Source organism: Ambystoma mexicanum, chromosome 1p, assembly GCF_040938575.1.
Source record: "Ambystoma mexicanum isolate Mex_15411 chromosome 1p, UKY_AmexF1_1, whole genome shotgun sequence".
NCBI lineage: Eukaryota > Metazoa > Chordata > Amphibia > Caudata > Ambystomatidae > Ambystoma > Ambystoma mexicanum.
Genome location: NC_090921.1, coordinates 232100642 through 232125497, shown reverse-complemented (window position 1 = coordinate 232125497; position 24856 = coordinate 232100642). Strand labels below are relative to the sequence as shown.

Genomic DNA, 24856 nt, shown 5'->3' with positions numbered 1-24856 from the left:
ATCTCAGATTATGCAAAACGCTCATAGAGGCCCAGCCCGAGTAGGTGCCAGTCTCACACGTCTGCAAAGGCCTTCAATGAGGCTTTCAGCAGAAGTCAAGAGTTTACGAGTGACCATTCGCATGGAACTGGCAGGTGTGTTAAATCAAGCGCTCTACCGCAGTAATGCTGCTTGTCAGGCATTGGTAGTTCAGTGGTAGAATTCTTGCTTCCCAAGCGGGAGGCACGGGTTCGATTCCCGGCCAATGCATGGTACTTTTGTAGACGTGTCTCTTGATATTTTAAAAGGCATGGGAAAAGAAAAATGGAAACGGTAGATAAGATGATTGCATTTCTTGTCTGTTTTCTGCGCAAAGAAAGCACTCTGCTGCCCTCTTTTAGCAGAAGATGGAACTGCAGTTTCAACTTAAGGCGGGAAACCTTCTATTATGCAAATAATTCCCAGAAGACCCCAGAAGCCCAGATTGAAAGGGTGTCAGCCTCGTGTGGCTGCAAAGATATCCCCTGAGTCCTGCGGTAGAAGTCTGGCTTTCCTGAGGCACGGTGCTCAGGGAACTGCACTCAGAGTAGCGACCCATACAAAGGCCACCCTCATCTACCAGTGTGCTTGCCTCTGTCCACTTTTCCTGTCTATAGAACCTGGCCGTTCGTGGCCAAGTGAGTGAGAAGGACTGCCAGGGCAGCGCAGCTCCCATTCACCCACCGGAGCTGGCGCCATCCTCATGTCACTGCAGTGCTCTGTTAAATCAGCTGCTCTGGGCTGCAATGGTCCAGAGCACTGTAGCGCCAGTGTGCAGCATGAAAGGCATTGGTGGTTCAGTGGTAGAATTCTCGCCTGCCACGCGGGAGGCCCGGGTTCGATTCCCGGCCAATGCATGAGCGTTTTGCACATGTACCTTTCGTTGACTTTGAAGCATCGTGAAAAGGAAGAGACCGAACAAAAAAACAAGCCTTGATTGCCTTGCTTGCCTTATTTCTGCTACTAGCGATCACTCTGCTGATCCCTTTTAGTAGAAGGGGCCGCTGCGCCTTGACTGGAAGCAGGGCAATCTCAGATTATGCAAAACGCTCATAGAGGCCCAGCCCGAGTAGGTGCCAGTCTCACACGTCTGCAAAGGCCTTCAATGAGGCTTTCAGCAGAAGTCAAGAGTTTACGAGTGACCATTCGCATGGAACTGGCAGGTGTGTTAAATCAAGCGCTCTACCGCAGTAATGCTGCTTGTCAGGCATTGGTAGTTCAGTGGTAGAATTCTCGCTTCCCAAGCGGGAGGCCCGGGTTCGATTCCCGGCCAATGCATGGCACTTTTGTAGACGTGTCTCTTGATATTTTAAAAGGCATGGGAAAAGAAAAATGGAAACGGTAGATAAGATGATTGCATTTCTTGTCTGTTTTCTGCGCAAAGAAAGCACTCTGCTGCCCTCTTTTAGCAGAAGATGGAACTGCAGTTTCAACTTAAGGCGGGAAACCTTCTATTATGCAAATAATTCCCAGAAGACCCCAGAAGCCCAGATTGAAAGGGTGTCAGCCTCGTGTGGCTGCAAAGATATCCCCTGAGTCCTGCGGTAGAAGTCTGGCTTTCCTGAGGCACGGTGCTCAGGGAACTGCACTCAGAGTAGCGACCCATACAAAGGCCACCCTCATCTACCAGTGTGCTTGCCTCTGTCCACTTTTCCTGTCTATAGAACCTGGCCGTTCGTGGCCAAGTGAGTGAGAAGGACTGCCAGGGCAGCGCAGCTCCCATTCACCCACCGGAGCTGGCGCCATCCTCATGTCACTGCAGTGCTCTGTTAAATCAGCTGCTCTGGGCTGCAATGGTCCAGAGCACTGTAGCGCCAGTGTGCAGCATGTAAGGCATTGGTGGTTCAGTGGTAGAATTCTCGCCTGCCACGCGGGAGGCCCGGGTTCGATTCCCGGCCAATGCATGAGCGTTTTGCACATGTACCTTTCGTTGACTTTGAAGCATCGTGAAAAGGAAGAGACTGAACAAAAAAACAAGCCTTGATTGCCTTGCTTGCCTTATTTCTGCTACTAGCGATCACTCTGCTGATCCCTTTTAGTAGAAGGGGCCGCTGCGCCTAGACTGGAAGCAGGGCAATCTCAGATTATGCAAACAGCTCATAGAGGCCCAGCCCGAGTAGGTGCCAGTCTCACACGTCTGCAAAGGCCTTCAATGAGGCTTTCAGCAGAAGTCAAGAGTTTACGAGTGACCATTCGCATGGAACTGGCAGGTGTGTTAAATCAAGCGCTCTACCGCAGTAATGCTGCTTGTCAAGCATTGGTAGTTCAGTGGTAGAATTCTCGCTTCCCAAGCGGGAGGCCCGGGTTCGATTCCCGGCCAATGCATGGCACTTTTGTAGACGTGTCTCTTGATATTTTAAAAGGCATGGGAAAAGAAAAATTGAAACGGTAGATAAGATGATTGCATTGCTTGTCTGTTTTCTGCGCAAAGAAAGCACTCTGCTGCCCTCTTTTAGCAGAAGATGGAACTGCAGTTTCAACTTAAGGCGGGAAACCTTCTATTATGCAAATAATTCCCAGAAGACCCCAGAAGCCCAGATTGAAAGGGTGTCAGCCTCGTGTGGCTGCAAAGATATCCCCTGAGTCCTGCAGTAGAAGTCTGACTTTCCTGAGGCACGGTGCTCAGGGAACTGCACTCAGAGTAGCGACCCATACAAAGGCCACCCTCATCTACCAGTGTGCTTGCCTCTGTCCACTTTTCCTGTCTATAGAACCTGGCCGTTCGTGGCCAAGTGAGTGAGAAGGACTGCCAGGGCAGCGCAGCTCCCATTCACCCACCGGAGCTGGCGCCATCCTCATGTCACTGCAGTGCTCTGTTAAATCAGCTGCTCTGGGCTGCAATGGTCCAGAGCACTGTAGCGCCAGTGTGCAGCATGAAAGGCATTGGTGGTTCAGTGGTAGAATTCTCGCCTGCCACGCGGGAGGCCCGGGTTCGATTCCCGGCCAATGCATGAGCGTTTTGCACATGTACCTTTCGTTGACTTTGAAGCATCGTGAAAAGGAAGAGACCGAACAAAAAAACAAGCCTTGATTGCCTTGCTTGCCTTATTTCTGCTACTAGCGATCACTCTGCTGATCCCTTTTAGTAGAAGGGGCCGCTGCGCCTTGACTGGAAGCAGGGCAATCTCAGATTATGCAAAACGCTCATAGAGGCCCAGCCCGAGTAGGTGCCAGTCTCACACGTCTGCAAAGGCCTTCAATGAGGCTTTCAGCAGAAGTCAAGAGTTTACGAGTGACCATTCGCATGGAACTGGCAGGTGTGTTAAATCAAGCGCTCTACCGCAGTAATGCTGCTTGTCAGGCATTGGTAGTTCAGTGGTAGAATTCTCGCTTCCCAAGCGGGAGGCACGGGTTCGATTCCCGGCCAATGCATGGCACTTTTGTAGACGTGTCTCTTGATATTTTAAAAGGCATGGGAAAAGAAAAATGGAAACGGTAGATAAGATGATTGCATTTCTTGTCTGTTTTCTGCGCAAAGAAAGCACTCTGCTGCCCTCTTTTAGCAGAAGATGGAACTGCAGTTTCAATTTAAGGCGGGAAACCTTCTATTATGCAAATAATTCCCAGAAGACCCCAGAAGCCCAGATTGAAAGGGTGTCAGCCTCGTGTGGCTGCAAAGATATCCCCTGAGTCCTGCGGTAGAAGTCTGGCTTTCCTGAGGCACGGTGCTCAGGGAACTGCACTCAGAGTAGCGACCCATACAAAGGCCACCCTCATCTACCAGTGTGCTTGCCTCTGTCCACTTTTCCTGTCTATAGAACCTGGCCGTTCGTGGCCGTTCGTGGCCAAGTGAGTGAGAAGGACTGCCAGGGCAGCGCAGCTCCCATTCACCCACCGGAGCTGGCGCCATCCTCATGTCACTGCAGTGCTCTGTTAAATCAGCTGCTCTGGGCTGCAATGGTCCAGAGCACTGTAGCGCCAGTGTGCAGCATGTAAGGCATTGGTGGTTCAGTGGTAGAATTCTCGCCTGCCACGCGGGAGGCCCGGGTTCGATTCCCGGCCAATGCATGAGCGTTTTGCACATGTACCTTTCGTTGACTTTGAAGCATCGTGAAAAGGAAGAGACCGAACAAAAAAACAAGCCTTGATTGCCTTGCTTGCCTTATTTCTGCTACTAGCGATCACTCTGCTGATCCCTTTTAGTAGAAGGGGCCGCTGCGCCTTGACTGGAAGCAGGGCAATCTCAGATTATGCAAACAGCTCATAGAGGCCCAGCCCGAGTAGGTGCCAGTCTCACACGTCTGCAAAGGCCTTCAATGAGGCTTTCAGCAGAAGTCAAGAGTTTACAAGTGACCATTCGCATGGAACTGGCAGGTGTGTTAAATCAAGCGCTCTACCGCAGTAATGCTGCTTGTCAGGCATTGGTAGTTCAGTGGTAGAATTCTCGCTTCCCAAGCGGGAGGCCCGGGTTCGATTCCCGGCCAATGCATGGCACTTTTGTAGACGTGTCTCTTGATATTTTAAAAGGCATGGGAAAAGAAAAATGGAAACGGTAGATAAGATGATTGCATTGCTTGTCTGTTTTCTGCGCAAAGAAAGCACTCTGCTGCCCTCTTTTAGCAGAAGATGGAACTGCAGTTTCAACTTAAGGCGGGAAACCTTCTATTATGCAAATAATTCCCAGAAGACCCCAGAAGCCCAGATTGAAAGGGTGTCAGCCTCGTGTGGCTGCAAAGATATCCCCTGAGTCCTGCGGTAGAAGTCTGGCTTTCCTGAGGCACGGTGCTCAGGGAACTGCATCCAGAGTAGCGACCCATACAAAGGCCACCCTCATCTACCAGTGTGCTTGCCTCTGTCCACTTTTCCTGTCTATAGAACCTGGCCGTTCGTGGCCAAGTGAGTGAGAAGGACTGCCAGGGCAGCGCAGCTCCCATTCACCCACCGGAGCTGGCGCCATCCTCATGTCACTGCAGTGCTCTGTTAAATCAGCTGCTCTGGGCTGCAATGGTCCAGAGCACTGTAGCGCCAGTGTGCAGCATGAAAGGCATTGGTGGTTCAGTGGTAGAATTCTCGCCTGCCACGCGGGAGGCCCGGGTTCGATTCCCGGCCAATGCATGAGCGTTTTGCACATGTACCTTTCGTTGACTTTGAAGCATCGTGAAAAGGAAGAGACCGAACAAAAAAACAAGCCTTGATTGCCTTGCTTGCCTTATTTCTGCTACTAGCGATCACTCTGCTGATCCCTTTTAGTAGAAGGGGCCGCTGCGCCTTGACTGGAAGCAGGGCAATCTCAGATTATGCAAAACGCTCATAGAGGCCCAGCCCGAGTAGGTGCCAGTCTCACACGTCTGCAAAGGCCTTCAATGAGGCTTTCAGCAGAAGTCAAGAGTTTACAAGTGACCATTCGCATGGAACTGGCAGGTGTGTTAAATCAAGCGCTCTACCGCAGTAATGCTGCTTGTCAGGCATTGGTAGTTCAGTGGTAGAATTCTCGCTTCCCAAGCGGGAGGCCCGGGTTCGATTCCCGGCCAATGCATGGCACTTTTGTAGACGTGTCTCTTGATATTTTAAAAGGCATGGGAAAAGAAAAATGGAAACGGTAGATAAGATGATTGCATTGCTTGTCTGTTTTCTGCGCAAAGAAAGCACTCTGCTGCCCTCTTTTAGCAGAAGATGGAACTGCAGTTTCAACTTAAGGCGGGAAACCTTCTATTATGCAAATAATTCCCAGAAGACCCCAGAAGCCCAGATTGAAAGGGTGTCAGCCTCGTGTGGCTGCAAAGATATCCCCTGAGTCCTGCAGTAGAAGTCTGGCTTTCCTGAGGCACGGTGCTCAGGGAACTGCACTCAGAGTAGCGACCCATACAAAGGCCACCCTCATCTACCAGTGTGCTTGCCTCTGTCCACTTTTCCTGTCTATAGAACCTGGCCGTTCGTGGCCAAGTGAGTGAGAAGGACTGCCAGGGCAGCGCAGCTCCCATTCACCCACCGGAGCTGGCGCCATCCTCATGTCACTGCAGTGCTCTGTTAAATCAGCTGCTCTGGGCTGCAATGGTCCAGAGCACTGTAGCGCCAGTGTGCAGCATGTAAGGCATTGGTGGTTCAGTGGTAGAATTCTCGCCTGCTACGCGGGAGGCCCGGGTTCGATTCCCGGCCAATGCATGAGCGTTTTGCACATGTACCTTTCGTTGACTTTGAAGCATCGTGAAAAGGAAGAGATCAAACAAAAAAACAAGCCTTGATTGCCTTGCTTGCCTTATTTCTGCTACTAGCGATCACTCTGCTGATCCCTTTTAGTAGAAGGGGCCGCTGCGCCTTGACTGGAAGCAGGGCAATCTCAGATTATGCAAACAGCTCATAGAGGCCCAGCTCGAGTAGGTGCCAGTCTCACACGTCTGCAAAGGCCTTCAATGAGGCTTTCAGCAGAAGTCAAGAGTTTACGAGTGACCATTCGCATGGAACTGGCAGGTGTGTTAAATCAAGCGCTCTACCGCAGTAAAGCTGCTTGTCAAGCATTGGTAGTTCAGTGGTAGAATTCTCGCTTCCCAAGCGGGAGGCCCGGGTTCGATTCCCAGCCAATGCATGGCACTTTTGTAGACGTGTCTCTTGATATTTTAAAAGGCATGGGAAAAGAAAAATGGAAACGGTAGATAAGATGATTGCATTGCTTGTCTGTTTTCTGCGCAAAGAAAGCACTCTGCTGCCCTCTTTTAGCAGAAGATGGAACTGCAGTTTCAACTTAAGGCGGGAAACCTTCTATTATGCAAATAATTCCCAGAAGACCCCAGAAGCCCAGATTGAAAGGGTGTCAGCCTCGTGTGGCTGCAAAGATATCCCCTGAGTCCTGCAGTAGAAGTCTGGCTTTCCTGAGGCACGGTGCTCAGGGAACTGCACTCAGAGTAGCGACCCATACAAAGGCCACCCTCATCTACCAGTGTGCTTGCCTCTGTCCACTTTTCCTGTCTATAGAACCTGGCCGTTCGTGGCCAAGTGAGTGAGAAGGACTGCCAGGGCAGCGCAGCTCCCATTCACCCACCGGAGCTGGCGCCATCCTCATGTCACTGCAGTGCTCTGTTAAATCAGCTGCTCTGGGCTGCAATGGTCCAGAGCACTGTAGCGCCAGTGTGCAGCATGTAAGGCATTGGTGGTTCAGTGGTAGAATTCTCGCCTGCCACGCGGGAGGCCCGGGTTCGATTCCCGGCCAATGCATGAGTGTTTTGCACATGTACCTTTCGTTGACTTTGAAGCATTGTGAAAAGGAAGAGATCAAACAAAAAAACAAGCCTTGATTGCCTTGCTTGCCTTATTTCTGCTACTAGCGATCACTCTGCTGATCCCTTTTAGTAGAAGGGGCCGCTGCGCCTTGACTGGAAGCAGGGCAATCTCAGATTATGCAAACAGCTCATAGAGGCCCAGCTCGAGTAGGTGCCAGTCTCACACGTCTGCAAAGGCCTTCAATGAGGCTTTCAGCAGAAGTCAAGAGTTTACGAGTGACCATTCGCATGGAACTGGCAGGTGTGTTAAATCAAGTGCTCTACCGCAGTAATGCTGCTTGTCAAGCATTGGTAGTTCAGTGGTAGAATTCTCGCTTCCCAAGCGGGAGGCCCGGGTTCGATTCCCGGCCAATGCATGGCACTTTTGTAGACGTGTCTCTTGATATTTTAAAAGGCATGGGAAAAGAAAAATGGAAACGGTAGATAAGATGATTGCATTGCTTGTCTGTTTTCTGCGCAAAGAAAGCACTCTGCTGCCCTCTTTTAGCAGAAGATGGAACTGCAGTTTCAACTTAAGGCGGGAAACCTTCTATTATGCAAATAATTCCCAGAAGACCCCAGAAGCCCAGATTGAAAGGGTGTCAGCCTCGTGTGGCTGCAAAGATATCCACTGAGTCCTGCAGTAGAAGTCTGGCTTTCCTGAGGCACGGTGCTCAGGGAACTGCACTCAGAGTAGCGACCCATACAAAGGCCACCCTCATCTACCAGTGTGCTTGCCTCTGTCCACTTTTCCTGTCTATAGAACCTGGCCGTTCGTGGCCGTTCGTGGCCAAGTGAGTGAGAAGGACTGCCAGGGCAGCGCAGCTCCCATTCACCCACCGGAGCTGGCGCCATCCTCATGTCACTGCAGTGCTCTGTTAAATCAGCTGCTCTGGGCTGCAATGGTCCAGAGCACTGTAGCGCCAGTGTGCAGCATGTAAGGCATTGGTGGTTCAGTGGTAGAATTCTTGCCTGCCTCGCGGGAGGCCCGGGTTCGATTCCCGGCCAATGCATGAGCGTTTTGCACATGTACCTTTCGTTGACTTTGAAGCATCGTGAAAAGGAAGAGACCGAACAAAAAAACAAGCCTTGATTGCCTTGCTTGCCTTATTTCTGCTACTAGCGATCACTCTGCTGATCCCTTTTAGTAGAAGGGGCCGCTGCGCCTTGACTGGAAGCAGGGCAATCTCAGATTATGCAAACAGCTCATAGAGGCCCAGCCCGAGTAGGTGCCAGTCTCACACGTCTGCAAAGGCCTTCAATGAGGCTTTCAGCAGAAGTCAAGAGTTTACAAGTGACCATTCGCATGGAACTGGCAGGTGTGTTAAATCAAGCGCTCTACCGCAGTAATGCTGCTTGTCAGGCATTGGTAGTTCAGTGGTAGAATTCTCGCTTCCCAAGCGGGAGGCCCGGGTTCGATTCCCGGCCAATGCATGGCACTTTTGTAGACGTGTCTCTTGATATTTTAAAAGGCATGGGAAAAGAAAAATGGAAACGGTAGATAAGATGATTGCATTGCTTGTCTGTTTTCTGCGCAAAGAAAGCACTCTGCTGCCCTCTTTTAGCAGAAGATGGAACTGCAGTTTCAACTTAAGGCGGGAAACCTTCTATTATGCAAATAATTCCCAGAAGACCCCAGAAGCCCAGATTGAAAGGGTGTCAGCCTCGTGTGGCTGCAAAGATATCCCCTGAGTCCTGCAGTAGAAGTCTGGCTTTCCTGAGGCACGGTGCTCAGGGAACTGCACTCAGAGTAGCGACCCATACAAAGGCCACCCTCATCTACCAGTGTGCTTGCCTCTGTCCACTTTTCCTGTCTATAGAACCTGGCCGTTCGTGGCCAAGTGAGTGAGAAGGACTGCCAGGGCAGCGCAGCTCCCATTCACCCACCGGAGCTGGCGCCATCCTCATGTCACTGCAGTGCTCTGTTAAATCAGCTGCTCTGGGCTGCAATGGTCCAGAGCACTGTAGCGCCAGTGTGCAGCATGTAAGGCATTGGTGGTTCAGTGGTAGAATTCTCGCCTGCCACGCGGGAGGCCCGGGTTCGATTCCCGGCCAATGCATGAGTGTTTTGCACATGTACCTTTCGTTGACTTTGAAGCATTGTGAAAAGGAAGAGATCAAACAAAAAAACAAGCCTTGATTGCCTTGCTTGCCTTATTTCTGCTACTAGCGATCACTCTGCTGATCCCTTTTAGTAGAAGGGGCCGCTGCGCCTTGACTGGAAGCAGGGCAATCTCAGATTATGCAAACAGCTCATAGAGGCCCAGCTCGAGTAGGTGCCAGTCTCACACGTCTGCAAAGGCCTTCAATGAGGCTTTCAGCAGAAGTCAAGAGTTTACGAGTGACCATTCGCATGGAACTGGCAGGTGTGTTAAATCAAGTGCTCTACCGCAGTAATGCTGCTTGTCAAGCATTGGTAGTTCAGTGGTAGAATTCTCGCTTCCCAAGCGGGAGGCCCGGGTTCGATTCCCGGCCAATGCATGGCACTTTTGTAGACGTGTCTCTTGATATTTTAAAAGGCATGGGAAAAGAAAAATGGAAACGGTAGATAAGATGATTGCATTGCTTGTCTGTTTTCTGCGCAAAGAAAGCACTCTGCTGCCCTCTTTTAGCAGAAGATGGAACTGCAGTTTCAACTTAAGGCGGGAAACCTTCTATTATGCAAATAATTCCCAGAAGACCCCAGAAGCCCAGATTGAAAGGGTGTCAGCCTCGTGTGGCTGCAAAGATATCCACTGAGTCCTGCAGTAGAAGTCTGGCTTTCCTGAGGCACGGTGCTCAGGGAACTGCACTCAGAGTAGCGACCCATACAAAGGCCACCCTCATCTACCAGTGTGCTTGCCTCTGTCCACTTTTCCTGTCTATAGAACCTGGCCGTTCGTGGCCGTTCGTGGCCAAGTGAGTGAGAAGGACTGCCAGGGCAGCGCAGCTCCCATTCACCCACCGGAGCTGGCGCCATCCTCATGTCACTGCAGTGCTCTGTTAAATCAGCTGCTCTGGGCTGCAATGGTCCAGAGCACTGTAGCGCCAGTGTGCAGCATGTAAGGCATTGGTGGTTCAGTGGTAGAATTCTTGCCTGCCTCGCGGGAGGCCCCGGTTCGATTCCCGGCCAATGCATGAGCGTTTTGCACATGTACCTTTCGTTGACTTTGAAGCATCGTGAAAAGGAAGAGACCGAACAAAAAAACAAGCCTTGATTGCCTTGCTTGCCTTATTTCTGCTACTAGCGATCACTCTGCTGATCCCTTTTAGTAGAAGGGGCCGCTGCGCCTTGACTGGAAGCAGGGCAATCTCAGATTATGCAAACAGCTCATAGAGGCCCAGCCCGAGTAGGTGCCAGTCTCACACGTCTGCAAAGGCCTTCAATGAGGCTTTCAGCAGAAGTCAAGAGTTTACAAGTGACCATTCGCATGGAACTGGCAGGTGTGTTAAATCAAGCGCTCTACCGCAGTAATGCTGCTTGTCAGGCATTGGTAGTTCAGTGGTAGAATTCTCGCTTCCCAAGCGGGAGGCCCGGGTTCGATTCCCGGCCAATGCATGGCACTTTTGTAGACGTGTCTCTTGATATTTTAAAAGGCATGGGAAAAGAAAAATGGAAACGGTAGATAAGATGATTGCATTGCTTGTCTGTTTTCTGCGCAAAGAAAGCACTCTGCTGCCCTCTTTTAGCAGAAGATGGAACTGCAGTTTCAACTTAAGGCGGGAAACCTTCTATTATGCAAATAATTCCCAGAAGACCCCAGAAGCCCAGATTGAAAGGGTGTCAGCCTCGTGTGGCTGCAAAGATATCCCCTGAGTCCTGCAGTAGAAGTCTGGCTTTCCTGAGGCACGGTGCTCAGGGAACTGCACTCAGAGTAGCGACCCATACAAAGGCCACCCTCATCTACCAGTGTGCTTGCCTCTGTCCACTTTTCCTGTCTATAGAACCTGGCCGTTCGTGGCCGTTCGTGGCCAAGTGAGTGAGAAGGACTGCCAGGGCAGCGCAGCTCCCATTCACCCACCGGAGCTGGCGCCATCCTCATGTCACTGCAGTGCTCTGTTAAATCAGCTGCTCTGGGCTGCAATGGTCCAGAGCACTGTACCGCCAGTGTGCAGCATGTAAGGCATTGGTGGTTCAGTGGTAGAATTCTCGCCTGCCACGCGGGAGGCCCGGGTTCGATTCCCGGCCAATGCATGAGCGTTTTGCACATGTACCTTTCGTTGACTTTGAAGCATCGTGAAAAGGAAGAGACCGAACAAAAAAACAAGCCTTGATTGCCTTGCTTGCCTTATTTCTGCTACTAGCGATCACTCTGCTGATCCCTTTTAGTAGAAGGGGCCGCTGCGCCTTGGCTGGAAGCAGGGCAATCTCAGATTATGCAAACAGCTCATAGAGGCCCAGCCCGAGTAGGTGCCAGTCTCACACGTCTGCAAAGGCCTTCAATGAGGCTTTCAGCAGAAGTCAAGAGTTTACGAGTGACCATTCGCATGGAACTGGCAGGTGTGTTAAATCAAGCGCTCTACCGCAGTAATGCTGCTTGTCAGGCATTGGTAGTTCAGTGGTAGAATTCTCTCTTCCCAAGCGGGAGGCCCGGGTTCGATTCCCGGCCAATGCATGGCACTTTTGTAGACGTGTCTCTTGATATTTTAAAAGGCATGGGAAAAGAAAAATGGAAACGGTAGATAAGATGATTGCATTGCTTGTCTGTTTTCTGCGCAAAGAAAGCACTCTGCTGCCCTCTTTTAGCAGAAGATGGAACTGCAGTTTCAACTTAAGGCGGGAAACCTTCTATTATGCAAATAATTCCCAGAAGGCCCCAGAAGCCCAGATTGAAAGGGTGTCAGCCTCGTGTGGCTGCAAAGATATCCCCTGAGTCCTGCAGTAGAAGTCTGGCTTTCCTGAGGCACGGTGCTCAGGGAACTGCACTCAGAGTAGCGACCCATACAAAGGCCACCCTCATCTACCAGTGTGCTTGCCTCTGTCCACTTTTCCTGTCTATAGAACCTGGCCGTTCGTGGCCAAGTGAGTGAGAAGGACTGCCAGGGCAGCGCAGCTCCCATTCACCCACCGGAGCTGGCGCCATCCTCATGTCACTGCAGTGCTCTGTTAAATCAGCTGCTCTGGGCTGCAATGGTCCAGAGCACTGTAGCGCCAGTGTGCAGCATGTAAGGCATTGGTGGTTCAGTGGTAGAATTCTCGCCTGCCACGCGGGAGGCCCGGGTTCGATTCCCGGCCAATGCATGAGCGTTTTGCACATGTACCTTTCGTTGACTTTGAAGCATCGTGAAAAGGAAGAGATCAAACAAAAAAACAAGCCTTGATTGCCTTGCTTGCCTTATTTCTGCTACTAGCGATCACTCTGCTGATCCCTTTTAGTAGAAGGGGCCGCTGCGCCTTGACTGGAAGCAGGGCAATCTCAGATTATGCAAACAGCTCATAGAGGCCCAGCCCGAGTAGGTGCCAGTCTCACACGTCTGCAAAGGCCTTCAATGAGGCTTTCAGCAGAAGTCAAGAGTTTACGAGTGACCATTCGCATGGAACTGGCAAGTGTGTTAAATCAAGCGCTCTACCGCAGTAATGCTGCTTGTCAAGCATTGGTAGTTCAGTGGTAGAATTCTCGCTTCCCAAGCGGGAGGCCCGGGTTCGATTCCCGGCCAATGCATGGCACTTTTGTAGACGTGTCTCTTGATATTTTAAAAGGCATGGGAAAAGAAAAATGGAAACGGTAGATAAGATGATTGCATTGCTTGTCTGTTTTCTGCGCAAAGAAAGCACTCTGCTGCCCTCTTTTAGCAGAAGATGGAACTGCAGTTTCAACTTAAGGCGGGAAACCTTCTATTATGCAAATAATTCCCAGAAGACCCCAGAAGCCCAGATTGAAAGGGTGTCAGCCTCGTGTGGCTGCAAAGATATCCCCTGAGTCCTGCAGTAGAAGTCTGGCTTTCCTGAGGCACGGTGCTCAGGGAACTGCACTCAGAGTAGCGACCCATACAAAGGCCACCCTCATCTACCAGTGTGCTTGCCTCTGTCCACTTTTCCTGTCTATAGAACCTGGCCGTTCGTGGCCAAGTGAGTGAGAAGGACTGCCAGGGCAGCGCAGCTCCCATTCACCCACCGGAGCTGGCGCCATCCTCATGTCACTGCAGTGCTCTGTTAAATCAGCTGCTCTGGGCTGCAATGGTCCAGAGCACTGTAGCGCCAGTGTGCAGCATGTAAGGCATTGGTGGTTCAGTGGTAGAATTCTCGCCTGCCACGCGGGAGGCCCGGGTTCGATTCCCGGCCAATGCATGAGCGTTTTGCACATGTACCTTTCGTTGACTTTGAAGCATCGTGAAAAGGAAGAGATCAAACAAAAAAACAAGCCTTGATTGCCTTGCTTGCCTTATTTCTGCTACTAGCGATCACTCTGCTGATCCCTTTTAGTAGAAGGGGCCGCTGCGCCTTGACTGGAAGCAGGGCAATCTCAGATTATGCAAACAGCTCATAGAGGCCCAGCTCGAGTAGGTGCCAGTCTCACACGTCTGCAAAGGCCTTCAATGAGGCTTTCAGCAGAAGTCAAGAGTTTACGAGTGACCATTCGCATGGCACTGGCAGGTGTGTTAAATCAAGCGCTCTACCGCAGTAATGCTGCTTGTCAAGCATTGGTAGTTCAGTGGTAGAATTCTCGCTTCCCAATTGGGAGGCCCGGGTTCGATTCCCGGCCAATGCATGGCACTTTTGTAGACGTGTCTCTTGATATTTTAAAAGGCATGGGAAAAGAAAAATGGAAACGGTAGATAAGATGATTGCATTGCTTCTCTGTTTTCTGCGCAAAGAAAGCACTCTGCTGCCCTCTTTTAGCAGAAGATGGAACTGCAGTTTCAACTTAAGGCGGGAAACCTTCTATTATGCAAATAATTCCCAGAAGACCCCAGAAGCCCAGATTGAAAGGGTGTCAGCCTCGTGTGGCTGCAAAGATATCCACTGAGTCCTGCAGTAGAAGTCTGGCTTTCCTGAGGCACGGTGCTCAGGGAACTGCACTCAGAGTAGCGACCCATACAAAGGCCACCCTCATCTACCAGTGTGCTTGCCTCTGTCCACTTTTCCTGTCTATAGAACCTGGCCGTTCGTGGCCGTTCGTGGCCAAGTGAGTGAGAAGGACTGCCAGGGCAGCGCAGCTCCCATTCACCTACCGGAGCTGGCGCCATCCTCATGTCACTGCAGTGCTCTGTTAAATCAGCTGCTCTGGGCTGCAATGGTCCAGAGCACTGTAGCGCCAGTGTGCAGCATGTAAGGCATTGGTGGTTCAGTGGTAGAATTCTCGCCTGCCACGCGGGAGGCCCGGGTTCGATTCCCGCCCAATGCATGAGCGTTTTGCACATGTACCTTTCGTTGACTTTGAAGCATCGTGAAAAGGAAGAGACCGAACAAAAAAACAAGCCTTGCTTGCCTTATTTCTGCTACTAGCGATCACTCTGCTGATCCCTTTTAGTAGAAGGGGCCGCTGCGCCTTGACTGGAAGCAGGGCAATCTCAGATTATGCAAAACGCTCATAGAGGCCCAGCCCGAGTAGGTGCCAGTCTCACACGTCTGCAAAGGCCTTCAATGAGGCTTTCAGCAGAAGTCAAGAGTTTACGAGTGACCATTCGCATGGAACTGGCAGGTGTGTTAAATCAAGCGCTCTACCGCAGTAATGCTGCTTGTCAGGCATTGGTAGTTCAGTGGTAGAATTCTCGCTTCCCAAGCGGGAGGCCCGGGTTCGATTCCCGGCCAATGCATGGCACTTTTGTAGACGTGTCTCTTGATATTTTAAAAGGCATGGGAAAAGAAAAATGGAAACGGTAGATAAGATGATTGCATTTCTTGTCTGTTTTCTGCGCAAAGAAAGCACTCTGCTGCCCTCTTTTAGCAGAAGATGGAACTGCAGTTTCAACTTAAGGCGGGAAACCTTCTATTATGCAAATAATTCCCAGAAGACCCCAGAAGCCCAGATTGAAAGGGTGTCAGCCTCGTGTGGCTGCAAAGATATCCCCTGAGTCCTGCGGTAGAAGTCTGGCTTTCCTGAGGCACGGTGCTCAGGGAACTGCATCCAGAGTAGCGACCCATACAAAGGCCACCCTCATCTACCAGTGTGCTTGCCTCTGTCCACTTTTCCTGTCTATAGAACCTGGCCGTTCGTGGCCAAGTGAGTGAGAAGGACTGCCAGGGCAGCGCAGCTCCCATTCACCCACCGGAGCTGGCGCCATCCTCATGTCATTGCAGTGCTCTGTTAAATCAGCTGCTCTGGGCTGCAATGGTCCAGAGCACTGTAGCGCCAGTGTGCAGCATGAAAGGCATTGGTGGTTCAGTGGTAGAATTCTCGCCTGCCACGCGGGAGGCCCGGGTTCGATTCCCGGCCAATGCATGAGCGTTTTGCACATGTACCTTTCGTTGACTTTGAAGCATCGTGAAAAGGAAGAGACCGAACAAAAAAACAAGCCTTGATTGCCTTGCTTGCCTTATTTCTGCTACTAGCGATCACTCTGCTGATCCCTTTTAGTAGAAGGGGCCGCTGCGCCTTGACTGGAAGCAGGGCAATCTCAGATTATGCAAAACGCTCATAGAGGCCCAGCCCGAGTAGGTGCCAGTCTCACACGTCTGCAAAGGCCTTCAATGAGGCTTTCAGCAGAAGTCAAGAGTTTACGAGTGACCATTCGCATGGAACTGGCAGGTGTGTTAAATCAAGCGCTCTACCGCAGTAATGCTGCTTGTCAGGCATTGGTAGTTCAGTGGTAGAATTCTTGCTTCCCAAGCGGGAGGCACGGGTTCGATTCCCGGCCAATGCATGGTACTTTTGTAGACGTGTCTCTTGATATTTTAAAAGGCATGGGAAAAGAAAAATGGAAACGGTAGATAAGATGATTGCATTTCTTGTCTGTTTTCTGCGCAAAGAAAGCACTCTGCTGCCCTCTTTTAGCAGAAGATGGAACTGCAGTTTCAACTTAAGGCGGGAAACCTTCTATTATGCAAATAATTCCCAGAAGACCCCAGAAGCCCAGATTGAAAGGGTGTCAGCCTCGTGTGGCTGCAAAGATATCCCCTGAGTCCTGCGGTAGAAGTCTGGCTTTCCTGAGGCACGGTGCTCAGGGAACTGCACTCAGAGTAGCGACCCATACAAAGGCCACCCTCATCTACCAGTGTGCTTGCCTCTGTCCACTTTTCCTGTCTATAGAACCTGGCCGTTCGTGGCCAAGTGAGTGAGAAGGACTGCCAGGGCAGCGCAGCTCCCATTCACCCACCGGAGCTGGCGCCATCCTCATGTCACTGCAGTGCTCTGTTAAATCAGCTGCTCTGGGCTGCAATGGTCCAGAGCACTGTAGCGCCAGTGTGCAGCATGAAAGGCATTGGTGGTTCAGTGGTAGAATTCTCGCCTGCCACGCGGGAGGCCCGGGTTCGATTCCCGGCCAATGCATGAGCGTTTTGCACATGTACCTTTCGTTGACTTTGAAGCATCGTGAAAAGGAAGAGACCGAACAAAAAAACAAGCCTTGATTGCCTTGCTTGCCTTATTTCTGCTACTAGCGATCACTCTGCTGATCCCTTTTAGTAGAAGGGGCCGCTGCGCCTTGACTGGAAGCAGGGCAATCTCAGATTATGCAAAACGCTCATAGAGGCCCAGCCCGAGTAGGTGCCAGTCTCACACGTCTGCAAAGGCCTTCAATGAGGCTTTCAGCAGAAGTCAAGAGTTTACGAGTGACCATTCGCATGGAACTGGCAGGTGTGTTAAATCAAGCGCTCTACCGCAGTAATGCTGCTTGTCAGGCATTGGTAGTTCAGTGGTAGAATTCTCGCTTCCCAAGCGGGAGGCCCGGGTTCGATTCCCGGCCAATGCATGGCACTTTTGTAGACGTGTCTCTTGATATTTTAAAAGGCATGGGAAAAGAAAAATGGAAACGGTAGATAAGATGATTGCATTTCTTGTCTGTTTTCTGCGCAAAGAAAGCACTCTGCTGCCCTCTTTTAGCAGAAGATGGAACTGCAGTTTCAACTTAAGGCGGGAAACCTTCTATTATGCAAATAATTCCCAGAAGACCCCAGAAGCCCAGATTGAAAGGGTGTCAGCCTCGTGTGGCTGCAAAGATATCCCCTGAGTCCTGCGGTAGAAGTCTGGCTTTCCTGAGGCACGGTGCTCAGGGAACTGCACTCAGAGTAGCGACCCATACAAAGGCCACCCTCATCTACCAGTGTGCTTGCCTCTGTCCACTTTTCCTGTCTATAGAACCTGGCCGTTCGTGGCCAAGTGAGTGAGAAGGACTGCCAGGGCAGCGCAGCTCCCATTCACCCACCGGAGCTGGCGCCATCCTCATGTCACTGCAGTGCTCTGTTAAATCAGCTGCTCTGGGCTGCAATGGTCCAGAGCACTGTAGCGCCAGTGTGCAGCATGTAAGGCATTGGTGGTTCAGTGGTAGAATTCTCGCCTGCCACGCGGGAGGCCCGGGTTCGATTCCCGGCCAATGCATGAGCGTTTTGCACATGTACCTTTCGTTGACTTTGAAGCATCGTGAAAAGGAAGAGACTGAACAAAAAAACAAGCCTTGATTGCCTTGCTTGCCTTATTTCTGCTACTAGCGATCACTCTGCTGATCCCTTTTAGTAGAAGGGGCCGCTGCGCCTAGACTGGAAGCAGGGCAATCTCAGATTATGCAAACAGCTCATAGAGGCCCAGCCCGAGTAGGTGCCAGTCTCACACGTCTGCAAAGGCCTTCAATGAGGCTTTCAGCAGAAGTCAAGAGTTTACGAGTGACCATTCGCATGGAACTGGCAGGTGTGTTAAATCAAGCGCTCTACCGCAGTAATGCTGCTTGTCAAGCATTGGTAGTTCAGTGGTAGAATTCTCGCTTCCCAAGCGGGAGGCCCGGGTTCGATTCCCGGCCAATGCATGGCACTTTTGTAGACGTGTCTCTTGATATTTTAAAAGGCATGGGAAAAGAAAAATTGAAACGGTAGATAAGATGATTGCATTGCTTGTCTGTTTTCTGCGCAAAGAAAGCACTCTGCTGCCCTCTTTTAGCAGAAGATGGAACTGCAGTTTCAACTTAAGGCGGGAAACCTTCTATTATGCAAATAATTCCCAGAAGACCCCAGAAGCCCAGATTGAAAGGGTGTCAGCCTCGTGTGGCTGCAAAGATATCCCCTGAGTCCTGCAGTAGAAGTCTGACTTTCCTGAGGCACGGTGCTCAGGGAACTGCACTCAGAGTAGCGACCCATACAAAGGCCACCCTCATCTACCAGTGTGCTTGCCTCTGTCCACTTTTCCTGTCTATAGAACCTGGCCGTTCGTGGCCAAGTGAGTGAGAAGGACTGCCAGGGCAGCGCAGCTCCCATTCACCCACCGGAGCTGGCGCCATCCTCATGTCACTGCAGTGCTCTGTTAAATCAGCTGCTCTGGGCTGCAATGGTCCAGAGCACTGTAGCGCCAGTGTGCAGCATGAAAGGCATTGGTGGTTCAGTGGTAGAATTCTCGCCTGCCACGCGGGAGGCCCGGGTTCGATTCCCGGCCAATGCATGAGCGTTTTGCACATGTACCTTTCGTTGACTTTGAAGCATCGTGAAAAGGAAGAGACCGAACAAAAAAACAAGCCTTGATTGCCTTGCTTGCCTTATTTCTGCTACTAGCGATCACTCTGCTGATCCCTTTTAGTAGAAGGGGCCGCTGCGCCTTGACTGGAAGCAGGGCAATCTCAGATTATGCAAAACGCTCATAGAGGCCCAGCCCGAGTAGGTGCCAGTCTCACACGTCTGCAAAGGCCTTCAATGAGGCTTTCAGCAGAAGTCAAGAGTTTACGAGTGACCATTCGCATGGAACTGGCAGGTGTGTTAAATCAAGCGCTCTACCGCAGTAATGCTGCTTGTCAGGCATTGGTAGTTCAGTGGTAGAATTCTCGCTTCCCAAGCGGGAGGCACGGGTTCGATTCCCGGCCAATGCATGGCACTTTTGTAGACGTGTCTCTTGATATTTTAAAAGGCATGGGAAAAGAAAAATGGAAACGGTAGATAAGATGATTGCATTTCTTGTCTGTTTTCTGCGCAAAGAAAGCACTCTGCTGCCCTCTTTTAGCAGAAGATGGAACTGCAGTTTCAATTTAAGGCGGGAAACCTTCTATTATGCAAATAATTCCCAGAAGACCCCAGAAGCCCAGATTGAAAGGGTGTCAGCCTCGTGTGGCTGCAAAGATATCCCCTGAGTCCTGCGGTAGAAGTCTGGCTTTCCTGAGGCACGGTGCTCAGGGAACTGCACTCAGAGTAGCGACCCATACAAAGGCCACCCTCATCTACCAGTGTGCTTGCCTCTGTCCACTTTTCCTGTCTATAGAACCTGGCCGTTCGTGGCCGTTCGTGGCCAAGTGAGTGAGAAGGACTGCCAGGGCAGCGCAGCTCCCATTCACCCACCGGAGCTGGCGCCATCCTCATGTCACTGCAGTGCTCTGTTAAATCAGCTGCTCTGGGCTGCAATGGTCCAGAGCACTGTAGCGCCAGTGTGCAGCATGTAAGGCATTGGTGGTTCAGTGGTAGAATTCTCGCCTGCCACGCGGGAGGCCCGGGTTCGATTCCCGGCCAATGCATGAGCGTTTTGCACATGTACCTTTCGTTGACTTTGAAGCATCGTGAAAAGGAAGAGACCGAACAAAAAAACAAGCCTTGATTGCCTTGCTTGCCTTATTTCTGCTACTAGCGATCACTCTGCTGATCCCTTTTAGTAGAAGGGGCCGCTGCGCCTTGACTGGAAGCAGGGCAATCTCAGATTATGCAAACAGCTCATAGAGGCCCAGCCCGAGTAGGTGCCAGTCTCACACGTCTGCAAAGGCCTTCAATGAGGCTTTCAGCAGAAGTCAAGAGTTTACAAGTGACCATTCGCATGGAACTGGCAGGTGTGTTAAATCAAGCGCTCTACCGCAGTAATGCTGCTTGTCAGGCATTGGTAGTTCAGTGGTAGAATTCTCGCTTCCCAAGCGGGAGGCCCGGGTTCGATTCCCGGCCAATGCATGGCACTTTTGTAGACGTGTCTCTTGATATTTTAAAAGGCATGGGAAAAGAAAAATGGAAACGGTAGATAAGATGATTGCATTGCTTGTCTGTTTTCTGCGCAAAGAAAGCACTCTGCTGCCCTCTTTTAGCAGAAGATGGAACTGCAGTTTCAACTTAAGGCGGGAAACCTTCTATTATGCAAATAATTCCCAGAAGACCCCAGAAGCCCAGATTGAAAGGGTGTCAGCCTCGTGTGGCTGCAAAGATATCCCCTGAGTCCTGCGGTAGAAGTCTGGCTTTCCTGAGGCACGGTGCTCAGGGAACTGCATCCAGAGTAGCGACCCATACAAAGGCCACCCTCATCTACCAGTGTGCTTGCCTCTGTCCACTTTTCCTGTCTATAGAACCTGGCCGTTCGTGGCCAAGTGAGTGAGAAGGACTGCCAGGGCAGCGCAGCTCCCATTCACCCACCGGAGCTGGCGCCATCCTCATGTCACTGCAGTGCTCTGTTAAATCAGCTGCTCTGGGCTGCAATGGTCCAGAGCACTGTAGCGCCAGTGTGCAGCATGAAAGGCATTGGTGGTTCAGTGGTAGAATTCTCGCCTGCCACGCGGGAGGCCCGGGTTCGATTCCCGGCCAATGCATGAGCGTTTTGCACATGTACCTTTCGTTGACTTTGAAGCATCGTGAAAAGGAAGAGACCGAACAAAAAAACAAGCCTTGATTGCCTTGCTTGCCTTATTTCTGCTACTAGCGATCACTCTGCTGATCCCTTTTAGTAGAAGGGGCCGCTGCGCCTTGACTGGAAGCAGGGCAATCTCAGATTATGCAAAACGCTCATAGAGGCCCAGCCCGAGTAGGTGCCAGTCTCACACGTCTGCAAAGGCCTTCAATGAGGCTTTCAGCAGAAGTCAAGAGTTTACAAGTGACCATTCGCATGGAACTGGCAGGTGTGTTAAATCAAGCGCTCTACCGCAGTAATGCTGCTTGTCAGGCATTGGTAGTTCAGTGGTAGAATTCTCGCTTCCCAAGCGGGAGGCCCGGGTTCGATTCCCGGCCAATGCATGGCACTTTTGTAGACGTGTCTCTTGATATTTTAAAAGGCATGGGAAAAGAAAAATGGAAACGGTAGATAAGATGATTGCATTGCTTGTCTGTTTTCTGCGCAAAGAAAGCACTCTGCTGCCCTCTTTTAGCAGAAGATGGAACTGCAGTTTCAACTTAAGGCGGGAAACCTTCTATTATGCAAATAATTCCCAGAAGACCCCAGAAGCCCAGATTGAAAGGGTGTCAGCCTCGTGTGGCTGCAAAGATATCCCCTGAGTCCTGCAGTAGAAGTCTGGCTTTCCTGAGGCACGGTGCTCAGGGAACTGCACTCAGAGTAGCGACCCATACAAAGGCCACCCTCATCTACCAGTGTGCTTGCCTCTGTCCACTTTTCCTGTCTATAGAACCTGGCCGTTCGTGGCCAAGTGAGTGAGAAGGACTGCCAGGGCAGCGCAGCTCCCATTCACCCACCGGAGCTGGCGCCATCCTCATGTCACTGCAGTGCTCTGTTAAATCAGCTGCTCTGGGCTGCAATGGTCCAGAGCACTGTAGCGCCAGTGTGCAGCATGTAAGGCATTGGTGGTTCAGTGGTAGAATTCTCGCCTGCTACGCGGGAGGCCCGGGTTCGATTCCCGGCCAATGCATGAGCGTTTTGCACATGTACCTTTCGTTGACTTTGAAGCATCGTGAAAAGGAAGAGATCAAACAAAAAAACAAGCCTTGATTGCCTTGCTTGCCTTATTTCTGCTACTAGCGATCACTCTGCTGATCCCTTTTAGTAGAAGGGGCCGCTGCGCCTTGACTGGAAGCAGGGCAATCTCAGATTATGCAAACAGCTCATAGAGGCCCAGCTCGAGTAGGTGCCAGTCTCACACGTCTGCAAAGGCCTTCAATGAGGCTTTCAGCAGAAGTCAAGAGTTTACGAGTGACCATTCGCATGGAACTGGCAGGTGTGTTAAATCAAGCGCTCTACCGCAGTAAAGCTGCTTGTCAAGCATTGGTAGTTCAGTGGTAGAATTCTCGCTTCCCAAGCGGGAGGCCCGGGTTCGATTCCCAGCCAATGCATGGCACTTTTGTAGACGTGTCTCTTGATATTTTAAAAGGCATGGGAAAAGAAAAATGGAAACGGTAGATAAGATGATTGCATTGCTTGTCTGTTTTCTGCGCAAAGAAAGCACTCTGCTGCCCTCTTTTAGCAGAAGATGGAACTGCAGTTTCAACTTAAGGCGGGAAACCTTCTATTATGCAAATAATTCCCAGAAGACCCCAGAAGCCCAGATTGAAAGGGTGTCAGCCTCGTGTGGCTGCAAAGATATCCCCTGAGTCCTGCAGTAGAAGTCTGGCTTTCCTGAGGCACGGTGCTCAGGGAACTGCACTCAGAGTAGCGACCCATACAAAGGCCACCCTCATCTACCAGTGTGCTTGCCTCTGTCCACTTTTCCTGTCTATAGAACCTGGCCGTTCGTGGCCAAGTGAGTGAGAAGGACTGCCAGGGCAGCGCAGCTCCCATTCACCCACCGGAGCTGGCGCCATCCTCATGTCACTGCAGTGCTCTGTTAAATCAGCTGCTCTGGGCTGCAATGGTCCAGAGCACTGTAGCGCCAGTGTGCAGCATGTAAGGCATTGGTGGTTCAGTGGTAGAATTCTCGCCTGCCACGCGGGAGGCCCGGGTTCGATTCCCGGCCAATGCATGAGTGTTTTGCACATGTACCTTTCGTTGACTTTGAAGCATTGTGAAAAGGAAGAGATCAAACAAAAAAACAAGCCTTGATTGCCTTGCTTGCCTTATTTCTGCTACTAGCGATCACTCTGCTGATCCCTTTTAGTAGAAGGGGCCGCTGCGCCTTGACTGGAAGCAGGGCAATCTCAGATTATGCAAACAGCTCATAGAGGCCCAGCTCGAGTAGGTGCCAGTCTCACACGTCTGCAAAGGCCTTCAATGAGGCTTTCAGCAGAAGTCAAGAGTTTACGAGTGACCATTCGCATGGAACTGGCAGGTGTGTTAAATCAAGTGCTCTACCGCAGTAATGCTGCTTGTCAAGCATTGGTAGTTCAGTGGTAGAATTCTCGCTTCCCAAGAGGGAGGCCCGGGTTCGATTCCCGGCCAATGCATGGCACTTTTGTAGACGTGTCTCTTGATATTTTAAAAGGCATGGGAAAAGAAAAATGGAAACGGTAGATAAGATGATTGCATTGCTTGTCTGTTTTCTGCGCAAAGAAAGCACTCTGCTGCCCTCTTTTAGCAGAAGATGGAACTGCAGTTTCAACTTAAGGCGGGAAACCTTCTATTATGCAAATAATTCCCAGAAGACCCCAGAAGCCCAGATTGAAAGGGTGTCAGCCTCGTGTGGCTGCAAAGATATCCACTGAGTCCTGCAGTAGAAGTCTGGCTTTCCTGAGGCACGGTGCTCAGGGAACTGCACTCAGAGTAGCGACCCATACAAAGGCCACCCTCATCTACCAGTGTGCTTGCCTCTGTCCACTTTTCCTGTCTATAGAACCTGGCCGTTCGTGGCCGTTCGTGGCCAAGTGAGTGAGAAGGACTGCCAGGGCAGCGCAGCTCCCATTCACCCACCGGAGCTGGCGCCATCCTCATGTCACTGCAGTGCTCTGTTAAATCAGCTGCTCTGGGCTGCAATGGTCCAGAGCACTGTAGCGCCAGTGTGCAGCATGTAAGGCATTGGTGGTTCAGTGGTAGAATTCTTGCCTGCCTCGCGGGAGGCCCGGGTTCGATTCCCGGCCAATGCATGAGCGTTTTGCACATGTACCTTTCGTTGACTTTGAAGCATCGTGAAAAGGAAGAGACCGAACAAAAAAACAAGCCTTGATTGCCTTGCTTGCCTTATTTCTGCTACTAGCGATCACTCTGCTGATCCCTTTTAGTAGAAGGGGCCGCTGCGCCTTGACTGGAAGCAGGGCAATCTCAGATTATGCAAACAGCTCATAGAGGCCCAGCCCGAGTAGGTGCCAGTCTCACACGTCTGCAAAGGCCTTCAATGAGGCTTTCAGCAGAAGTCAAGAGTTTACAAGTGACCATTCGCATGGAACTGGCAGGTGTGTTAAATCAAGCGCTCTACCGCAGTAATGCTGCTTGTCAGGCATTGGTAGTTCAGTGGTAGAATTCTCGCTTCCCAAGCGGGAGGCCCGGGTTCGATTCCCGGCCAATGCATGGCACTTTTGTAGACGTGTCTCTTGATATTTTAAAAGGCATGGGAAAAGAAAAATGGAAACGGTAGATAAGATGATTGCATTGCTTGTCTGTTTTCTGCGCAAAGAAAGCACTCTGCTGCCCTCTTTTAGCAGAAGATGGAACTGCAGTTTCAACTTAAGGCGGGAAACCTTCTATTATGCAAATAATTCCCAGAAGACCCCAGAAGCCCAGATTGAAAGGGTGTCAGCCTCGTGTGGCTGCAAAGATATCCCCTGAGTCCTGCAGTAGAAGTCTGGCTTTCCTGAGGCACGGTGCTCAGGGAACTGCACTCAGAGTAGCGACCCATACAAAGGCCACCCTCATCTACCAGTGTGCTTGCCTCTGTCCACTTTTCCTGTCTATAGAACCTGGCCGTTCGTGGCCAAGTGAGTGAGAAGGACTGCCAGGGCAGCGCAGCTCCCATTCACCCACCGGAGCTGGCGC

The 24856-nt window shown here is 51.0% G+C and overlaps 36 non-coding genes across 36 annotated transcripts; all 36 read left to right on the top strand.

Annotated features, from left to right (window-relative positions):
• The first annotated feature begins 804 nt into the window (after positions 1-804).
• Positions 805-875, top strand: TRNAG-GCC (transfer RNA glycine (anticodon GCC)). The gene has a single exon. It is a non-coding gene; the product is annotated as a tRNA-Gly (tRNA).
• Positions 876-1225: 350 nt separating this feature from the next.
• Positions 1226-1296, top strand: TRNAG-CCC (transfer RNA glycine (anticodon CCC)). Its single transcript has one exon. It is a non-coding gene; the product is annotated as a tRNA-Gly (tRNA).
• Positions 1297-1851: 555 nt separating this feature from the next.
• Positions 1852-1922, top strand: TRNAG-GCC (transfer RNA glycine (anticodon GCC)). The gene has a single exon. It is a non-coding gene; the product is annotated as a tRNA-Gly (tRNA).
• A 350-nt stretch (positions 1923-2272) lies between these two features.
• On the top strand, positions 2273-2343 carry TRNAG-CCC (transfer RNA glycine (anticodon CCC)). Its single transcript has one exon. It is a non-coding gene; the product is annotated as a tRNA-Gly (tRNA).
• Positions 2344-2898: 555 nt separating this feature from the next.
• On the top strand, positions 2899-2969 carry TRNAG-GCC (transfer RNA glycine (anticodon GCC)). The gene has a single exon. It is a non-coding gene; the product is annotated as a tRNA-Gly (tRNA).
• A 350-nt stretch (positions 2970-3319) lies between these two features.
• TRNAG-CCC (transfer RNA glycine (anticodon CCC)) lies at positions 3320-3390 on the top strand. Its single transcript has one exon. It is a non-coding gene; the product is annotated as a tRNA-Gly (tRNA).
• Positions 3391-3955: 565 nt separating this feature from the next.
• Positions 3956-4026, top strand: TRNAG-GCC (transfer RNA glycine (anticodon GCC)). Its single transcript has one exon. It is a non-coding gene; the product is annotated as a tRNA-Gly (tRNA).
• Positions 4027-4376: 350 nt separating this feature from the next.
• Positions 4377-4447, top strand: TRNAG-CCC (transfer RNA glycine (anticodon CCC)). The gene has a single exon. It is a non-coding gene; the product is annotated as a tRNA-Gly (tRNA).
• A 555-nt stretch (positions 4448-5002) lies between these two features.
• On the top strand, positions 5003-5073 carry TRNAG-GCC (transfer RNA glycine (anticodon GCC)). The gene has a single exon. It is a non-coding gene; the product is annotated as a tRNA-Gly (tRNA).
• Positions 5074-5423: 350 nt separating this feature from the next.
• TRNAG-CCC (transfer RNA glycine (anticodon CCC)) lies at positions 5424-5494 on the top strand. Its single transcript has one exon. It is a non-coding gene; the product is annotated as a tRNA-Gly (tRNA).
• A 555-nt stretch (positions 5495-6049) lies between these two features.
• Positions 6050-6120, top strand: TRNAS-GCU (transfer RNA serine (anticodon GCU)). The gene has a single exon. It is a non-coding gene; the product is annotated as a tRNA-Ser (tRNA).
• A 976-nt stretch (positions 6121-7096) lies between these two features.
• On the top strand, positions 7097-7167 carry TRNAG-GCC (transfer RNA glycine (anticodon GCC)). The gene has a single exon. It is a non-coding gene; the product is annotated as a tRNA-Gly (tRNA).
• Positions 7168-7517: 350 nt separating this feature from the next.
• TRNAG-CCC (transfer RNA glycine (anticodon CCC)) lies at positions 7518-7588 on the top strand. The gene has a single exon. It is a non-coding gene; the product is annotated as a tRNA-Gly (tRNA).
• Positions 7589-8574: 986 nt separating this feature from the next.
• On the top strand, positions 8575-8645 carry TRNAG-CCC (transfer RNA glycine (anticodon CCC)). Its single transcript has one exon. It is a non-coding gene; the product is annotated as a tRNA-Gly (tRNA).
• A 555-nt stretch (positions 8646-9200) lies between these two features.
• TRNAG-GCC (transfer RNA glycine (anticodon GCC)) lies at positions 9201-9271 on the top strand. Its single transcript has one exon. It is a non-coding gene; the product is annotated as a tRNA-Gly (tRNA).
• A 350-nt stretch (positions 9272-9621) lies between these two features.
• Positions 9622-9692, top strand: TRNAG-CCC (transfer RNA glycine (anticodon CCC)). The gene has a single exon. It is a non-coding gene; the product is annotated as a tRNA-Gly (tRNA).
• Positions 9693-10678: 986 nt separating this feature from the next.
• On the top strand, positions 10679-10749 carry TRNAG-CCC (transfer RNA glycine (anticodon CCC)). Its single transcript has one exon. It is a non-coding gene; the product is annotated as a tRNA-Gly (tRNA).
• Positions 10750-11314: 565 nt separating this feature from the next.
• Positions 11315-11385, top strand: TRNAG-GCC (transfer RNA glycine (anticodon GCC)). Its single transcript has one exon. It is a non-coding gene; the product is annotated as a tRNA-Gly (tRNA).
• A 976-nt stretch (positions 11386-12361) lies between these two features.
• On the top strand, positions 12362-12432 carry TRNAG-GCC (transfer RNA glycine (anticodon GCC)). The gene has a single exon. It is a non-coding gene; the product is annotated as a tRNA-Gly (tRNA).
• Positions 12433-12782: 350 nt separating this feature from the next.
• On the top strand, positions 12783-12853 carry TRNAG-CCC (transfer RNA glycine (anticodon CCC)). The gene has a single exon. It is a non-coding gene; the product is annotated as a tRNA-Gly (tRNA).
• Positions 12854-13408: 555 nt separating this feature from the next.
• TRNAG-GCC (transfer RNA glycine (anticodon GCC)) lies at positions 13409-13479 on the top strand. Its single transcript has one exon. It is a non-coding gene; the product is annotated as a tRNA-Gly (tRNA).
• Positions 13480-14877: 1398 nt separating this feature from the next.
• On the top strand, positions 14878-14948 carry TRNAG-CCC (transfer RNA glycine (anticodon CCC)). Its single transcript has one exon. It is a non-coding gene; the product is annotated as a tRNA-Gly (tRNA).
• A 555-nt stretch (positions 14949-15503) lies between these two features.
• Positions 15504-15574, top strand: TRNAG-GCC (transfer RNA glycine (anticodon GCC)). Its single transcript has one exon. It is a non-coding gene; the product is annotated as a tRNA-Gly (tRNA).
• Positions 15575-16550: 976 nt separating this feature from the next.
• TRNAG-GCC (transfer RNA glycine (anticodon GCC)) lies at positions 16551-16621 on the top strand. Its single transcript has one exon. It is a non-coding gene; the product is annotated as a tRNA-Gly (tRNA).
• A 350-nt stretch (positions 16622-16971) lies between these two features.
• Positions 16972-17042, top strand: TRNAG-CCC (transfer RNA glycine (anticodon CCC)). Its single transcript has one exon. It is a non-coding gene; the product is annotated as a tRNA-Gly (tRNA).
• Positions 17043-17597: 555 nt separating this feature from the next.
• Positions 17598-17668, top strand: TRNAG-GCC (transfer RNA glycine (anticodon GCC)). The gene has a single exon. It is a non-coding gene; the product is annotated as a tRNA-Gly (tRNA).
• Positions 17669-18018: 350 nt separating this feature from the next.
• TRNAG-CCC (transfer RNA glycine (anticodon CCC)) lies at positions 18019-18089 on the top strand. The gene has a single exon. It is a non-coding gene; the product is annotated as a tRNA-Gly (tRNA).
• A 555-nt stretch (positions 18090-18644) lies between these two features.
• TRNAG-GCC (transfer RNA glycine (anticodon GCC)) lies at positions 18645-18715 on the top strand. Its single transcript has one exon. It is a non-coding gene; the product is annotated as a tRNA-Gly (tRNA).
• Positions 18716-19065: 350 nt separating this feature from the next.
• On the top strand, positions 19066-19136 carry TRNAG-CCC (transfer RNA glycine (anticodon CCC)). The gene has a single exon. It is a non-coding gene; the product is annotated as a tRNA-Gly (tRNA).
• Positions 19137-19701: 565 nt separating this feature from the next.
• Positions 19702-19772, top strand: TRNAG-GCC (transfer RNA glycine (anticodon GCC)). Its single transcript has one exon. It is a non-coding gene; the product is annotated as a tRNA-Gly (tRNA).
• A 350-nt stretch (positions 19773-20122) lies between these two features.
• Positions 20123-20193, top strand: TRNAG-CCC (transfer RNA glycine (anticodon CCC)). The gene has a single exon. It is a non-coding gene; the product is annotated as a tRNA-Gly (tRNA).
• Positions 20194-20748: 555 nt separating this feature from the next.
• Positions 20749-20819, top strand: TRNAG-GCC (transfer RNA glycine (anticodon GCC)). The gene has a single exon. It is a non-coding gene; the product is annotated as a tRNA-Gly (tRNA).
• Positions 20820-21169: 350 nt separating this feature from the next.
• TRNAG-CCC (transfer RNA glycine (anticodon CCC)) lies at positions 21170-21240 on the top strand. Its single transcript has one exon. It is a non-coding gene; the product is annotated as a tRNA-Gly (tRNA).
• A 555-nt stretch (positions 21241-21795) lies between these two features.
• Positions 21796-21866, top strand: TRNAS-GCU (transfer RNA serine (anticodon GCU)). The gene has a single exon. It is a non-coding gene; the product is annotated as a tRNA-Ser (tRNA).
• Positions 21867-22842: 976 nt separating this feature from the next.
• Positions 22843-22913, top strand: TRNAG-GCC (transfer RNA glycine (anticodon GCC)). The gene has a single exon. It is a non-coding gene; the product is annotated as a tRNA-Gly (tRNA).
• A 1407-nt stretch (positions 22914-24320) lies between these two features.
• Positions 24321-24391, top strand: TRNAG-CCC (transfer RNA glycine (anticodon CCC)). The gene has a single exon. It is a non-coding gene; the product is annotated as a tRNA-Gly (tRNA).
• The last annotated feature ends 465 nt before the right edge of the window (positions 24392-24856 follow it).